This window comes from Amblyomma maculatum, chromosome 3 (assembly GCF_055883805.1).
Source record: "Amblyomma maculatum isolate TAMU_Amacu chromosome 3, ASM5588380v1, whole genome shotgun sequence".
Lineage (NCBI taxonomy): Eukaryota > Metazoa > Arthropoda > Arachnida > Ixodida > Ixodidae > Amblyomma > Amblyomma maculatum.
Genome location: NC_139346.1, coordinates 151,754,850 through 151,771,748, shown reverse-complemented (window position 1 = coordinate 151,771,748; position 16,899 = coordinate 151,754,850).

Below are 16,899 nucleotides of genomic sequence, written 5' to 3'. Positions count from 1 at the left end.
ATTTCACGCCGCGCCCAAAGTGACCGATGCTCACGAGGGCCCAGGTAGTGCACGTGGCTCGGCTTAAAAGGTTCCATCCTCGGCACCTTACTTAAACTGCTCGCCCTGGGGGCTTCGTCTGCGAGGGGGAAGTGTCACGTGTTTTGGGGTGTCAGGGGAAGGAAGAAGAAACAGAAGCTGGTGTTGCTGATGTGCTTTGCGGACTCGCAGCGCTTAGACTACGAATGAACACCCTGTTACGTACTGAGTACCATACCATACCATACCATAACATACCATACCACCCCATACCATACCATACCATACCATACCATACCATACCATACCATACCATACCATACCATACCATACCATACCATACCATAACATACCTTACCATACCATACCATACCATACCATACCATACCATACCATACCATACCATACCATACCATACCATACCATAACATAACATAACATAACAAACATAGCATAACATAACATAACATACCATACCATACCATACCGTGCCAGTGCAGAACATTTCGTCATAACCGAGGAGCGAGGAATACGCACGACCATCTTTGCAAATAGGAAACTGCGCTAGCCGGTTTATTGGCGTAGCTCGTCGAGGATATTTGGCATGACTGCCAGACCCACCACTCACTGCGAAAAGTGTCCCTTCTTTCGGGTAGTAGCTAACAATTCATATTCAACAATTGCTTGAAGTTAGTGTTAATGGAGTGCCATCAGGATGGACGACATTAGCAGGTAGAGACCAGTCTCGGAAACGGAAATACCGCGCTTGGAGTCGGACTGGCTGTTGTAGGTAAAGGAAACACGGGGCTGAAATGGTTGTGCATATGTGTGTGTGTGTGTGTGTGTGTGTGTGTGTGTGTGTGTGTGTGTGTGTGTGTGTGTGTGTGTGTGTGTGTGTGTGTGTGTGTGTGTGTGTGTGTGTGTGTGTGTGTGTGTGTGTGTGTGTGTGTGTGTGTGTGTGTGTGTGTGTGTGTGTGTGTGTGTGTGTGTGTGTGTGTGTGTGTGTGTGTGTGTGTGTGTGTGTGTGTGTGTGTGTGTGTGTGTGTGTGTGTGTGTGTGTGTGTGTGTGTGTGTGTGTGTGTGTGTGTGTGTGTGTGTGTGTGTGTGTGTGTGTGTGTGTGTGTGTGTGTGTGTGTGTGTGTGTGTGTGTGTGTGTGTGTGTGTGTGTGTGTGTGTGTGTGTGTGTGTGTGTGTGTGTGTGTGTGTGTGTGTGTGCCTGCGCGCGTGTGATGTGTGTGTGTGTGTGTGTGTGTGTTGGGGGGGCGGTAATGTTCCATAAACATATCCATCTTCTAGTTCGGAGCCACTTGGTCCCATGACATTGGTTGGATGACTAAACCGCGGCTTTTATGTACCCGTAGGAAGCAACCGGACCATGCGTTACTTAGCTACCACACTTCAGCACTAGGTAAATGACGTCACCAGTGGTTAGCCATCTCGTACGGCCAGTGGCGATGTCCATCATGGACGACTGGATACGCTATTTTGACATTTCTGGGACTGTCCACTCGCTGATTTTATCTGATGCGGCCGTCAGACTGACCTCCGACCAAATGAAAAAAGAAATGTAAGGTTATGCATGGATTAGGGTATCTGGAGTCCTTGATCCGTTTGAGGACGTGGCCGTACAATCTCCTGTTGCGCGAAATGATTTTGCAAACTCTTGTACAACTTAGTCTTGTCACTTACCTTGGTGAGCCTTCCTTTGCCTGTTTTCAAAAGACCTCCTTTGTGAAGACGATGTAGAGCGCACGGTATCCACGGGACTTGAGGCGCATGAAGACCTAGCCACGTGGGAGTGTTTTGCAGTCTAGCAGACCATAGGGCAGACAACGCTTCATTAACTGTGTCCCGTCACTTGGTCTCCGTACACTGCATAGCGATAATGTCTGAAACTTAGAAGACCACGATGTCTGCACCGACAAATTTGGTCTTTATTATCCGTGTGACAATCTCTGTTGCTTTCCCAGGAGGCACGTTCGACCGCGGACAATGTAGGCTTGAAGTTAGCGTGTGAAATCACAACTTGCTGCAAAAGAATGGGCACCTCAGCAAACAACTGTGCCCTATTATTATTCAAGACCTCAAATAGCATGCCACTTTTAGCAAAAATACTACAAAGCTTGGCAATGACGAGGTAAGCCCTTGAGCTCCTGAAATTCTGGGTAGTTTGACTTGACATCACATACCAAATTTCTCCCGCAAGCTTTCACAGGTTCACCCCTATCATTGTCACATTATCTAAGGAAAGCAGTAGACGTAACGGTTTTTCGATTGGGCATACGAATGAATGCTACCTTATTCAACTTATTAACTTAGTTGACCATATCCTCAACGTCTTCTGACATTCCAGGCCGGAAGGTCAAGATACGAGCTTTAGGTTTAGATTTATTGATGCCCAAGTGTCCTGGGTGCAATCTAATTATCATTTCAGCTTCCGATACTCAAAGTATAATGCCTCAACTGTAATTGAGGATTATACCTGCTAATATTGGCAGTTCAGATGCATAAGTAATTAGCTGACACTTGCAGAGCGAAGGATCCAAGCTGCTTCCGTAGGGTGGAGAAAACTAGGCCGTTTTCAGACTCTTCAACTAGTTTCGGGCCTCTTTTCTCACTCACTGAGCAGGATCAGACGAAAATGGCGTCAGCCCCGGCATCGTCGTTGTTTGACGGATCCTTTTTGGTCTGGATGTACGGGCTGGATATATAGTGTGTCTTTTCAAAAACGAAAGTTGCCCAGAAATGTGAGTAAATGCGTAGTCGGACCTCCTCCTCTGCCGAAAGAGGCATCGTTGTTTTCGCAGCGTATCATCACTGGCTTGATATCATGATCAAATACAGACGATCAGTAAGCGCCTTTTTACGTTCGCCATGCAGAAAAAATATTGCAAGGGACTTTAGCGACTAAAGTAGTGAAATGCGAAAGGCTGCTGGCTGTCGCATTCTGCTACGCAACTAGCACTAATTAGGCATTATATTGTTACGGGGATGCACTTAATGTAACAGCACTGCGATGGGCTGAACTCGGCGCTGAGACTTCAGTAGCCGTGCAGTGTCCACTCTGTGAGCGTCGTCCTCTTTCTCAACGCTTTGTGTCGTCCTCTTCGTCAGTGAGCACATCACTTTGGTACCGCGTTTCCAGGTAACACTACCCCCCTCGGCAAAAGGCAACGTCCCGGTGCGTATTAGGCGTGCGATGTGGAGGGGGAGTAATATGGCTTTAGGCGGGCGACATGTACGATTTCGGAAGTGGGTGTAGCAGTCGGTGACTTTGGGTGGAGCGGTGAAATCTCATAGGTAACGTCGGTCACTGGGCGTAGTACACGGTAAGGACCTGTGTAGTGGGGCAGAAGTTTTTGACACAACCCCACACGACGGCACGGAAGCCAGAGCAACACCAGAGATCCGGGAGGGTAGTGCACATCGCGGTGGTGAGCGTCGTAGCGGCGTTTTTGAGTTTCTTGAGAGATGGTGAGATTCTGACGAGCAATCTGGCGAGCAGCGTCGGCTCGGGCGATGGTATCGCGGGCATAGGTTGTGACGGGGCTAGCGGCGGAGAGCAAAGTGTCGAAGGGCAGTAAGGGGTCTCTTCCAAAGAGAAGATAGAATGGAGAGTACCCAGCAGTGTCATGACGCGAAGAGTTATATGCAAAGGTGACAAATGGCAGACTAATATCCCAGTCGCGATGACTGTCGGATACGTACATTGCGAGCATGTCGGTGAGTGTGCGGTTAAGACGCTCCGTAAGGCCGTTCGTCTGAGGGTGATACGCAGTGGTGAACTTGTGCCGAACGGAGCAAGAACGAAGTATTTCCTCAACAACTCGGGAAAGGAAACAGCGGCCACGGTCGGTAAGGAGTTGACGGGGAGCACCATGGTGTAGTATGACGTCGTACAAAAGGAAGTCAGCAACGTCTGTGGCGCAGCTGGTTGGAATGGCGCGAGTGATCACGTACCGCGTGGCATAATCGGTGGCCACAGCGATCCATTTGTTTCCCGACAAGGACTCGGGGAAGGGCCCTAGGAGGTCAAGGCCAACACGAGAAAATGGCTCAGTCGGGATAGCAATCGGCTGCAGGTGTCCAGGTGGTAGCACAGGGGGTTTCTTCCGGCGTTGACAGAGGTCGCAAGCGGCTACATAACGTTGGACAGAGCGGTAGAGTCCAGGCCAGAAGAAACGCCGGCGCACGCGGTCGTATGTGCGTGAGAGGCCAAGATGACCAGCTGTAGGAGCGTCGTGCATTTGTTCGAGAACGGCGGAGCGTTGGTGTTGGGGAACGACCAGCAAGTGCTCAGCACCATCAGGTCGCATGTTGCGGCGGTATAGCGTATTCCCATGAAGGAAGAACAGGGCGAGGGAAGAGTCACGGCTGTGTGTGCGGAGGCGGTCGATGAGAGAACTGAGGGTTGGGTCCAACCGCTGTTCGTCGGCTATGTGGGAAAAGTCCGATATAGAGAAGACCCAGGGGTCCGACTCATGGTCAGTAGAGGAAGGGGGATCGACGGGATAACGGGACAGACAGTCTGCATCCTGGTGAAGCCGACCGGATTTGTATACAACGGAAAAGGTATACTCCTGCAAGCGCAGTGCCCAGCGGCCGAGGCGGCCAGCAGGATCCTTCAGGGAAGAGAGCCAACATAGGCGTGGTGATCGGTAATTACAGTGAAGGGTCGGCCAAACAAATAGGGTCTGAATTTTCCAACGGCCCAAACGAGAGCCAGGCACTCCCGTTCCGTAATAGAATAGTTCTGTTCTGCTGATGACAGGAGACGACTGGCGTAGGCAATAACGCAATGTTGGCCGCGTTGTCGCTGTGCAAGAATGGCACCAATCCCGTGGCCACTGGCGTCGGTGCGAAGTTCCGTCGGGGCAGACGGGTTGAAATGGGCCAACACAGGAGGATTGGTGAGAATAGCGATGAGGGTGGAGAATGCGTTAGCCTGTTCTGGTCCCCATGAGAAAGGAACGCCTTTCTTCAGCAGACTGGTGAGAGGACGAGCAACAGCGGCAAAGTTTGGGACGAACCGGCGAAAATAAGAACACAGTCCTATAAAGCTGCGGACATCACGGGGTGAACGGGGACATGGAAACGCACTGACAGCGCGAACTTTGTCGGGATCGGGTTGCACGCCGGTGGCATTCACCAAATGGCCAAGCACTTTTAGTTCGCGGCGACCAAAACTGCACTTCTTTGAGTTCAGTTGAAGTCCGGCACGGCGGAAAAGTGCCAAGATGGAAGAAAGGCGACTAAGATGGCTTTCGAACGAGGGCGAGAAGACAATCACGTCATCCAAGTAACATAGACAAGTCGTCCATTTGAAGCCGCGGAGTAAGGAGTCCATCATGCGTTCAAACGTAGCAGGGGCGTTGCAAAGTCCAAAAGGCATAACCTTAAATTGGTAAAGTCCATCGGGTGTGACAAAAGCTGTCTTCTCGCGGTCTTGTTCGTCAGCAGAGATCTGCCAGTAGCCGCTACGAAGGTCGATGGAGGAAAAGTAGCGGGCTCCATGTAAACAGTCCAAGGCATCGTCTATTCGCGGCAGCGGGTAAACATCTTTCCTTGTAATCTTGTTCAGATGTCGATAGTCGACACAAAAGCGCCAACTGTCGTCTTTCTTTCTAACGAGCACGACAGGAGATGCCCAGGGGCTGTTCGAAGGTTCGATGATATCGTTGCCCAACATCTTGTCGACCTCCTGCTGGATGACTTGGCGCTCAGAAAGGGACACACGATAAGGCCTCCGATGTACAGGCTTTGCATCGCCGGTGTCAATGCGGTGAGTCACAACTGATGTTTGGCCCAGGGAACCGGCAGCAAAGTCAAAAATGTCGGAGAAGGATAACAAAAGGTTGCGCAGGTCCTGAGCGTGTTCGGGGCTGAGGTCAGAGGCAGTCATTGCGGAAATAGGGTCGGTAATTGTGGTGGAGAGTACGGGTGTTGGAAGGACGCTTGAATGTGGGCCAGGAGTGAGTGCACAAATGGTGCAGTCTGTGAGAGGGGACAAGGTAGCAAGGGATATTCCTTCGGGAAGAACTTGGGGTGACAGACTGAAGTTCAGGATAGGAAGGTAGGTGCTGTTCTGCGCGTACGATGAGATGAGGAAGAACGACGTTGCGGTCAAGAAAGACCTCGGTGATAGGGCAAGCAAGATAGTCACCGTCAGGCACAGGCGGGAAAGGCGACAGAGGTAGGTAAACAGCAGAGTCAGGGGGCAGGCGAGCGAACTCAGTGGAGCGAAGGCGGGGTGCAGATGGAGGATGTTCTGAGCAGACAGGTAGGTCCAAACGAAGAAGGCCGCTGGAGCAGTCGATAAGGGCAGAGTGGGCCGTTAAAAAGTCAAGGCCGAGGATCACATTGTGAGGGCACTGGTTGAGGACAGTGAACAAAACAGGGATGTGATGACCGGCAAGGGTGACTCGGGCAGTGCACTGCCCAGTGACGGCAGCAGTACTGCCATCGGCAACACGAACGGCGGGCGAAGCGGCGGGGGTCTGTACTTTCTTGAGGCGGCGGCAAAACGATGAGCTCATGATCGAGACTTGGGCACCAGTGTCAATGAGGGCAGAGACGGGAACACCATCCACGAACAGGGACAGGAGGTTACAGGGCGAAGAAATGGGCAGTAGAGGATTTCCAGGTCGGGGTACCATTGCAGCGTCACCTCCGGGAGCTGCATTGGCTAGTTTCCCGTGAAGCGGCCGGCAGAGGACGGCGAGGAACTGCGGCCAGGAAGAGGTGAACGGGAACGGCGGGCTGGCGGGGAAGGAGACCGACTGGACACAGGAGGAGGCGGAGTAGTATCGGTGCGGGGCGGCTCATAACGAGGCGTGAAACGGGGGTGACCGTAATTGGAGTAGCGGTCAACGTAAGGAAAACGTCGAGGTGGTGATGTCCAGCGGCTGCGGCAGTGGCGAGCGATGTGGCCAATACGCGAGCACGTGAAACAGATAGGCCTGTCGTCAGGGGTGCGCCACTCATCAGGATTGCGGTTTCGGTAGCGTGGCGCGTAGGTGTTGCGGGGTGTAGCGGTGGCGACCATGGGAGGGACGGAGCTCGAACTGTGTTGTTCTACGGTGTGGCTACAGGGGACGCCCAAGTTGGCAACCTCTTGACGAACGACGGCTTGAATGAGGGATATCGTCGCTAGGTTGCTGTCCGAGGAGGGCGGGTTGGATGCAGCAGGGGCGAGCGCTTCAAGTTCACGACGCACAATGCGTGTCACATTTTCAGTGTTGGAAGGTTGCCTTAGGGTCGGCAGATCCTCGCACGTGGAGGTAGGGGCAGTGTTGGGGAGCCGATCGAAGCGATGTGCAATGCGTCTGTGTTTGGCCTGCTCGAAATGTCGACAAACCTGCAAAACGGAGTCAACCGTAGTACAGTCCCGACAGAGTAGAAGATTGAAGGCATCGTCGGCTATGCCTTTCAGGATGTGCCCCACCTTATCAGGTTCTGGCATGTCTTTATCAACTTTTCGGCAGAGGGCCAGAACGTCTTGTATATACGTAATATAAGGCTCGGTAGATGTCTGGGCACGTTTGGCGAGGTCCCTCTTAGCGGCGAGTTGACGGCCAACCGGTTTTCCGAACAGGTCACGGAGTTTTTGTTTGCAAATATCCCAGGAGGGTATTTCTGCTTCATGCGTTTCGAACCAAACGCGTGCCGTGCCAGTAAGGTAGAAGATGACATTGGCCAGCATCAGCGTGGCGTCCCACCTGTTGTGCTGGCTAACACGCTCATAAAGCGAAAGCCAGTCCTCGACGTCGACCTCATCTGTACCGCAGAATGAGCCAGGGTCACGGGGGTGGGCTACGACGACAGTTGGGGTTGCGGAGGTAGATGGAGCCGCGTCGGTTGTCATCGTGACGGTTCCGAGGTGACGGCCACTGCGGAGATCCAGCGTCAGATTGTGTCGAACCCGCGACCTCCACCAAGATGTTACGGGGATGCACTTAATGTAACAGCACTGCGATGGGCTGAACTCGGCGCTGAGACTTCAGTAGTTGTTGTTGTTGTCCAAATAACTTATGGCACATACCCACAGAGGGGGATCGGCCAAGAATTGGGTAGCAAAGAATTTTTTTTTTAATATACTTGCATAAAAAGAAATATATATATATATATATATATATATATATATATATATATATATATATATATATATATATATATATATATATATATATATATATATATATTAATAATAATTTGAGGGGTAGAGGAAACGAAACAAAATGGGAAATAAGTGAAATATAATATGAAAAGTGGTAACACTCACGGGAGATTGACCCTATATTTGTAGGACAAGTGATGTTTTAATATTTAGCAAGGAAAACGATTTGAGTGCAGTAAAAAATTTTGCATGGCGGTAAAAATAGACCTGTGACTGTGCCCAAGGATGGTGGCGCCAAATGATAACAATGTCGGGCTGCTTAAACTAAGGCCAAGCTGTTGCAATGGCCTTTCCATCAACTGTTTTCTCAGCGTAGTAAAGCGGCGGCAAAACAATAAAAAGTGATCTAATGTTTCTTGTTCACCGCAAAATGCGCAGACGGGAGACATTGCCAAACCAGACCTGTGAAGATAGAAATTTAAAGGTGGGATGCGGCATCGCAGCCTTGTTAGTGAAATCTCAAGTTGCCGTGAATGACATAATTTTCTATTCCAAGAATAATTTAGATGCAGGTAGTCCTCAGATCTTAAAAGATGTCCGTTTTTCATATTTAATAGAACGTTTCTTCGAAACCTCGCTGCGGTGATGTACGCGGTCGCCGGAAGGATAGATAATACGGGGCCATTAAGGGACTCTTTTGCTAAATTGTCAGCATATTCATTTAAATCCACATTGCTGTGGCCTGGTACCCATACCATATGTACAATTTTCAAATGTTTTGGGATCAGGGAGACAAAGGTTTTTACTATTGCAGAATCCACCGACGAAGAGAGAGATGAACACAATGATAGAGAGTCGGAAATTACTGCCACTTTAGAAAAAGAGGAGTCTAATTTACGTAGAGCGAGTACCACCGCCAGAAACTCCGCCTCAAAAATTGGGGTGAAGTCCGGAAGCCGGACAGAAAAAGACCAGTCTAAATGTGGACAATATATACCCACTCCCGCCTTTTCATTACTTTGAGATGCGTCAGTAGCTACAACTAAACTAGCAGAAAGACTTCTTAAATGATCTTCTAATAATCCGTTTAGAATAACGGATGATAAGTTTTTAGCATTATTCGGGAATATGTCGTCAAAGACAATTTTAATAGATGAACCGATGGTTTGTATGGGTAGAATACTAGGAAGGGAAACATTTAAGGGGTCCAGCAAATTTTTGACCATAACAACCTGCGGGGTGTGAAATTTAGACCAATGGACACCGAAAAAGGAGGTCGGTTGACAGCAAAAAATAGACATAGATCGGTGAAACTCTGATTCATATATCCTTAAGTACGTCTGAACGGTTAGAATTTGTAATCTATATATCAAGGGTGGAATCCGGGCTTCAAGGTAGAGCACATTGTTGGCAACAAATTTTGGAAGTCCCATACACAAACGAAGCGCTTCTCGCTCCAAAAGAACAAGTGGTCGAATTTTATAAGCTGCTGATCCAGAAAACAAGACTGAACCGAACTCTAAAATTGGACGCACATACATAACATAAATCATTAAAAGGACATCTCTCCGCATTCCAGACCTGGGACGACTAATTCGGCGCAACATGCCCACGGCCCGAGCCCCTTTCGTAGCAATATGGTTAATGTGGGGCTGCCATGAAAGATTATCATCATAAGTGACCCCTAAATACTTTAATGATTTAACCTGTGGTATTATTTGTTGCTGATACATTACAGACAGACTTACAGAATCTTTTATATTAAATACGAGGACTGCGCTTTTGTTGACATTTAATGTGAGATGCAAGCCACACAACCAATTCTCAATAGAGTTTAGGTACGTTTGCAAGTGGAGATAAAGGGATTGAATATCCGATGCAGTTGCAAAAAACGCAATATCATCAGCATATACGTAAGTGCGAACGTCATGATTAACAGGTATTGAGCTGAGTAGTATATTGAAAAGGACTGGTGAAAGGACTGCTCCTTGCGGCACTCCCCTGGCTTGCTTATATCTGCCAGAATGGACGCCATTTAATGCACAGTAAAACTCTCGGTTTTGGAGGAATTCGGATATCCAGGCTACTAAATAATGTGGAAACTGAAGAGATTTTAATTTTTGCAATAGAATGCTATGCTCAACGCTATCATAGGCCTTGGCTATATCTAGCGTTATCAAGGCAGCGTGCATTTTTTGGCGCCGCGCTAGAAGAACTCGACTCTCGAGATCAGCATGCGCATTCCAGATGGAACACTTTTGACGGAAACCAATTTGGCAAGGACTGAGGATATTTTCTTTATTCATGAATTCCGAAACACGTATAAGTATGACTCTTTCAATTAATTTTACAATGTTTGATGTTAATGCAATTGGTCTTATATTATCAATAGACAAGGCACCGCCTTTATTCTTAAGTAAAGGAATTATTTTGGCAAGTTTCCATTCTGGGTGTATCCAAGCATGTTTAATGGAATAATTTACTAGCTCTAATAACGTCTGAGGTGACTCGTCAAAAAGAATTTTTAACATTTTTGAAGTTACTTTATCAGGACCGGGAGTAGCGGCTGGTAATCTCATAACTATTGGAGTAAGCTCAGAAACGGAAATTTGAGGATCATAATTAACAGGTTCCATTGGCATTACAGATATCGAGCCCGAAGGTAGTGCAGACGAGAAACGTTTCTCCAGTCCTTTGGCAATTTTTTCAATTGTGTCTATTGCTTCATGGGGAGTCAAAATAAAGGAATGTAGATTTTGTGCTTGCGGAATCTTTTTCCGCGAGCGTAAAAAACCAAAAAGTGCAGTTCGATTGCCTGATTTAGAGAGGAAATCAAAATGCTTTGCATCATACTCGTCCTTCGCTTTTGCAACTGTACGTTTAAATGTAGCTGCAATGAACTTGTAATCCTGCCAGTTTTTCGGGCACTGGTTGTGGAGAAGCTTTTTCCATGCCGCCTTTCTACGTCTGTAATCTCGGGAACAATCAGCATTCCACCAAACAGCTGAAGTATTCACCTTTGAGCTCCGTACCAAGATCTCAGACTTCTTACGGCAATCCTCAATCACCGAGCATAAGCGTTTTGATTTTTGTTCTTTATCCGTGTAGGTCAATGATTCAAGATTAGAGCGTAACGTTGACTGAAAGTTATTATAGTTGATAAATGACCTCAACTGAGAAGTCGCTGGAGTTACAGGGTGATTAACCTCAAACGCAATCGGTATGTGGTCACTAGAGGTGCCACAATCAAGTGTTGACCAATTATTAACAAAGAGACTGGGAGAGGTAAAAGTTAAATCTAACACAGATTGACTGTGTTTTCTTATAAAAGTGGCCGAACCCGAATTTCTACAGGAAAAGTTATTATTTGTTACCCAATCCCAAAGACGCTTGCCACAACTATCTGTCTTGTAGCCCCATGACACATGATGCGAATTAAAATCACCAGCCAGAAGAACTGAGTTTCGACAATTAACTAATAGCAGATCTAGAGGTTTTGTATCTTGTACACCGCTAGGGAAATCAGCATTCACTAATGAAAACGGACAGTGCCCTGGAATTTCAAAGTCTAGGGCCAATAACTCACAATCTATAGAAGATAACTGGAAAGAAATCCTAGCCCTGTGACAGAATTTTGTACAGACAAATATAATTAAACCTCCTCCTTTTGATTGGCGATCTTGTCTGAATGAATTATAATTTTGTAAATAGAAATGCTTTTCAGCTGTTAGCCAAGTTTCTTGCAAAATAATTATATGTGGATTATATTGAGAAGAAATGTAAACTAAATCTGTTGAAGCTGTTAGAATTGAACGACAGTTCCACTGGATAACTCTTAGTGCCCCTATGATTGTGGAATCTTGGCAGCCGCAACTGCCTGCCCCAAAATAGTATCCTTTGGCTTTAATGTATGCTGATGTTTCTTTGATTTTGGTTGGGACCGCGGAGAAGAATGATTGGACATGGGAGACCCACACCGTTTTAAAATTCTTACATCTGATTCTACCATCTCTGCGTCATTAATGTTTTCATCGTCATCTGGAGGAGCAGCCCTGTTAGGCGAAGCAACAGCAGTGCTTTCAAGCGGTTGAGAGCTTTCAGAGGGCATATTTGCTATGAAAGGGGCTGTTCCTGATTGCAGGGCTTGCGTTAGCTGAACTGCCAGAACGTTAGAAAAACACTCTGTGACAGTAGAAACTATTCGGTCGACCATTTTAGTCATTGATGATTCCACTGCAGTCATTATCGCCTTTGAGATTGATGCATCCAGAGGCACACCTGATCGGGCTGATACACCTGCATAACCGTGTAATCGTTCCTTAACCTCTGTTAAAGCGTCACGACGCGAACAGCGTTTTCTATCTATTACCTCTAGAATTTGCAGCTCCTGTTTTCGAGATGGACACTCCAAGGAGTTTGCAGCGTGGGCTCCACCGCAAAGGCAGCATTTATCGTTTTGTTGTGAACAAGATGACGAATGATGACCATCGCCACATTTGGAACACCGCACGGAGGACTTACAACCACGAGCACTGTGACCATATCGCCAGCAATTAGTGCACTGCAGTGGCTTAGATTTAAGAGGATCCACACGGAAGATCAATGGCCATGCTTTTATCTCTGACGGGCATGAAGTTCCCGCAAATGTGGCAATCACCGACTCTGTTGGTACCCGCGTATTATTAACCTCCCGGCTGCAACGATACACCGCTACCACACCAGCCGCCAAAAGAAGGTCGAGGGTCTCAGCTGGAGTTAAAGAAGAGTCTACTCCTCGGACTAATCCCTTTGTGCATGCAAGATGAGTAGGGATAAAGCTGCTCACCTGAAGCGATCCAAATGAATTGCATTTAAGCAGATCCTTCACGCAATTGAGATCTGGAGATCGGCACAGTATCCCGCCGCGCCCAAACTGCCTCACTTCTGTGATTGAGTCATACAGGGTAGAGGCTGCCTGGAGAGCAGCTCGAACAGTCCCAGGGTTATTCATTTTAATAAATCCGCCATCCTTGGGCACTAGCGCCACAGGAATGTTTGGAACGCCAGATCGTTGGAACGCTTCCAGAGGTAGATCTTGAGGAGTAATGAAAGCCGACCAGGGGGAGCGCCCCTGGCCGGGAGACTGCGTAGACATCACTTTACAGTTACAATCTCTCTGCGAGCGTTATCAACACGATGAAAAGCGCAAATGCGCAGGGGAAAACAGAAAAAGAGGACTAGCCGCCCAATACTTAGCCGAATCACGCCTTCTGCTCGTAGCGGTGCCCTAACGTGCTAACCTTACGGGCCATCGCAGCTTCTTGGAGGTACTTAGGCCTACCAACGACCGCTATTGCTCTTTGTGCAGTGTCCACTCTGTGAGCGTCGTCCTCTTTCTCAACGCTTTGTGTCGTCCTCTTCGTCAGTGAGAACATCACTTTGGTACCGCGTTTCCAGGTAACAATATAATTAACAATTATTTAGTAATTAGTAAACATGTATTATTTAATTAGGCAATTATTTAGTTATTATACCTACATTACTTAATTAGTCAATAATTGGTAATTATTTCATTAGTTAGTGTTAATAATTGATTGACATATGGCCGTATAAGGCACGCATTCGCGCATAGTGTGATTGGGCTCTGTGATTGGTCGATACCTCTATGACGTCATCTTGCCTTGGCCAATCAGAGTGCCACAAAAGCGGGGCACATTTTGTCCACGACAGCATGAGCCATTAAAAGATTTCGCCTTAATACGAAAACAATGCAGCACCAATGGTATATTTCGAAATATCCGTTGACGCGTTTGTCTCCCGCTGGGCTCTAATAAACATACGTTGCGAGCACACGGGAACTGCTGAGAGCAGCCTTGATAGTTTTGCATTCTCTCGCGTGCCCAGGTACCCGTGACATCAGGACGTTTTAAAGAAATCTTATAATAGAGTACAAGTAAAATAATTTGTGAGGATATTTTAGTAAGCAGCCGGTTTTCAGTTGTCTTGTAATAACATGAAAAGAGCAAGCATTAGTATTTCATGGATCACGCAAAGACGCGTACTATGTAGGCATGGTAAGTCCAGAGAAACTTAGCCGAGGAGTTAATGTATGAAATGCGGCTAGAATATGTAGTAGTAGTAGTAGTAGTAGTAGTAGTAGTAGTAGTAGTAGTAGTAGTAGTAGTAGTAGTAGTAGCAGTAGTAGTAGTAGTAGTAGTAGTAGACTTTATTGAGGCGCAACACTTAGGCGCCTAACACATCGATGACATGCTGGATGAGCAGGAGCTGTACTTCTTCACCCTCAGCACCAGGCCAGTCCACCCAGGTCCAGACAGTATGGGAGGGGGTGGGAAAGAAACCCTATTGCAATGCAACCGGGCATGAAAATAGGCAATGGGAAAGGTTGGCATAAGGGGAAGGGCAGTTGGTGCATGATGGATCGCGACGTAATTTGTACAGATATAGCCGTGCAGGGGTTATGAGTGTATTCAGCTGTATCCGCCGAGGGACATAAGCCTCCCGAACGGAGAGATTAGGATGAGGGTAGGGACAGAGCTTGCGGTCTAAGCGAGCAGTATTGTAGTATTCGCTGATGGTGGCGCGAAGAGACAGTCTCGACCCGCCCTCGAAGGATCTTGACTAAGGGATGAACGGTGCCCGGTTACGAGTTTCGCAGGCAAGCTGGTTCGCCAGCTCATTGCCGTCAATCCCCGAGTGTCCAGGTATCCATCGGAGGAAGACGGGGCAGGGCTGCAGAGCGACACCCTCCGGATATTATCTCGCTTGAGGTCCTCTCCATCATTAATACAATTCAAAGTTCCCATTCTTTCCCATCAGTGCCTCAATATATCATATACACTGACTCCCAGGCTGCTATCCGGGCCATTCAATCTAAAAGTCTCACACATCATCGGTCCACGGAGCTTGCGGCTAGAATATGTCCTCATATTTCATACTCTCAGAGTTTGGTCGCCAGGCAGGGTCGATCAAGGAGGATTAAACTTAGTAATACACACTCGATCAGCAGGGCGCGGAACTGGAGAGGATGAACTGCAGCAATGTGTTTGAAGAGAAACGCCGACTACAGCCTGTACGTGTGTCTGCCACGCACCAGTTTCCTCTGGGTTTCTGCACTTCGCTTCGTCTGCCATCCGCATAGAATATTCGCTGTGTGTGTGTGTGTGTGTGTGTGTGTGTGTGTGTGTGTGTGTGTGTGTGTGTGTGTGTGTGTGTGTGTGTGTGTGTGTGTGTGTGTGTGTGTGTGTGTGTGTGTGTGTGTGTGTGTGTGTGTGTGTGTGTGTGTGTGTGTGTGTGTGTGTGTGTGTGTGTGTGTGTGTGTGTGTGTGTGTGTGTGTGTGTGTGTGTGTGTGTGTGTGTGTGTGTGTGTGTGTGTGTGTGTGTGTGTGTGTGTGTGTGTGTGTGTGTGTGTGTGTGTGTGTGTGTGTGTGTGTGTGTGTGTGTGTGTGTGTGTGTGTGTGTGTGTGTGTGTGTGTGTGTGTGTGTGTGTGTGTGTGTGTGTGTGTGTGTACGTGTACGTGTACGTGTGTGTACGTGTACGTGTGTGTACGTGTGTGTGTACGTGTGTGTGTGTGTGTCCCTACTGTTGAAGGTTTCCGGAACTGTGCTGGTTTGTTTGCGAACGTCGTGTAGATCCATTAGGCTGAGCGATATCCCCATCCCCGCTGCTGCGCTCAGCAGCTCGCGCTTCTTCGTACACGTGCATTTCACACTGCTCGTCAAATAGCGCTGTCGACTATACGCGCAAACCACGCGTGTTTGCCCTTAGGGATTCTGCAGACAACGTGAAGAGCACGCTCGGTTTCGCAGTATTCCGAAACAGATTTCTCTTCTGTGGATCAAAGGTTGAACCTCTGTATACAGACTCAGATGGATGCGCTAAGGAACAAGGCGGGCAATGTCGTCACGAACATGGACAACACAGTCAAAGTATAGACAAAGCGTTCCATACTGATCTCTACAGTAGCCAAAGAAGTCAGGACAATAATGAAATTGGCAGCAGTGAAAAGCAGTCAAACGTTCCGCCAATCACTAAGGACGAAGTTAAGAAAGCATTAGAAACTATTAAAGGGGGAAAGCAGCTGTCGACGAAACTATAGATTTGTTGATGGACGGGGGGATATCGTGCTAGAAAAACTGTGCAGCCCCTGGTGTCATTGACGGTACTGGAACCATCGAAGGACGCAAACATCATCTTTATTCATAAATAAGAAAGGAAACGCTAAGGACTTTAAAAATTACAGAACAATCAGCTTACTGTCTGTTACGTATAAGGTATTTACCTGGGTAATTGATAATAGAATCCCGAAAAACTTAGACTGCAACCAAGCAAAAGATCAAGCGGGTTTTCGGAAAGGGGACTCTATTATCGATGATATCCACACCACCAATCAGATGATAGAAAAATACTCGGAATATAACCAGGCCTTATATATAGCATTCATTAATTACGAAAAAGCATTTGACTCAATAAAAACCTCGGCGGTCATGCAGGCATTGCAAAATCAGGGTGTAGACGAGCCCTACGTGAACGTTCTGGAATATATATATATATATATATATATATATATAGGATGGGATAACATTTAACGTACAGACTGATCCGGGTTTCTGAGCCGTGTGCGTCCGTCCTTTATACGACGTTCACCTGTATTAAAACCATTTCATCCGTATATATATATATATATATATATATATATAGTAGAAGAAAAAGTTTTTTTTCTTCTACTTTGTGTTTAATTATCTTTCCCCTAAACAGATTACATTAC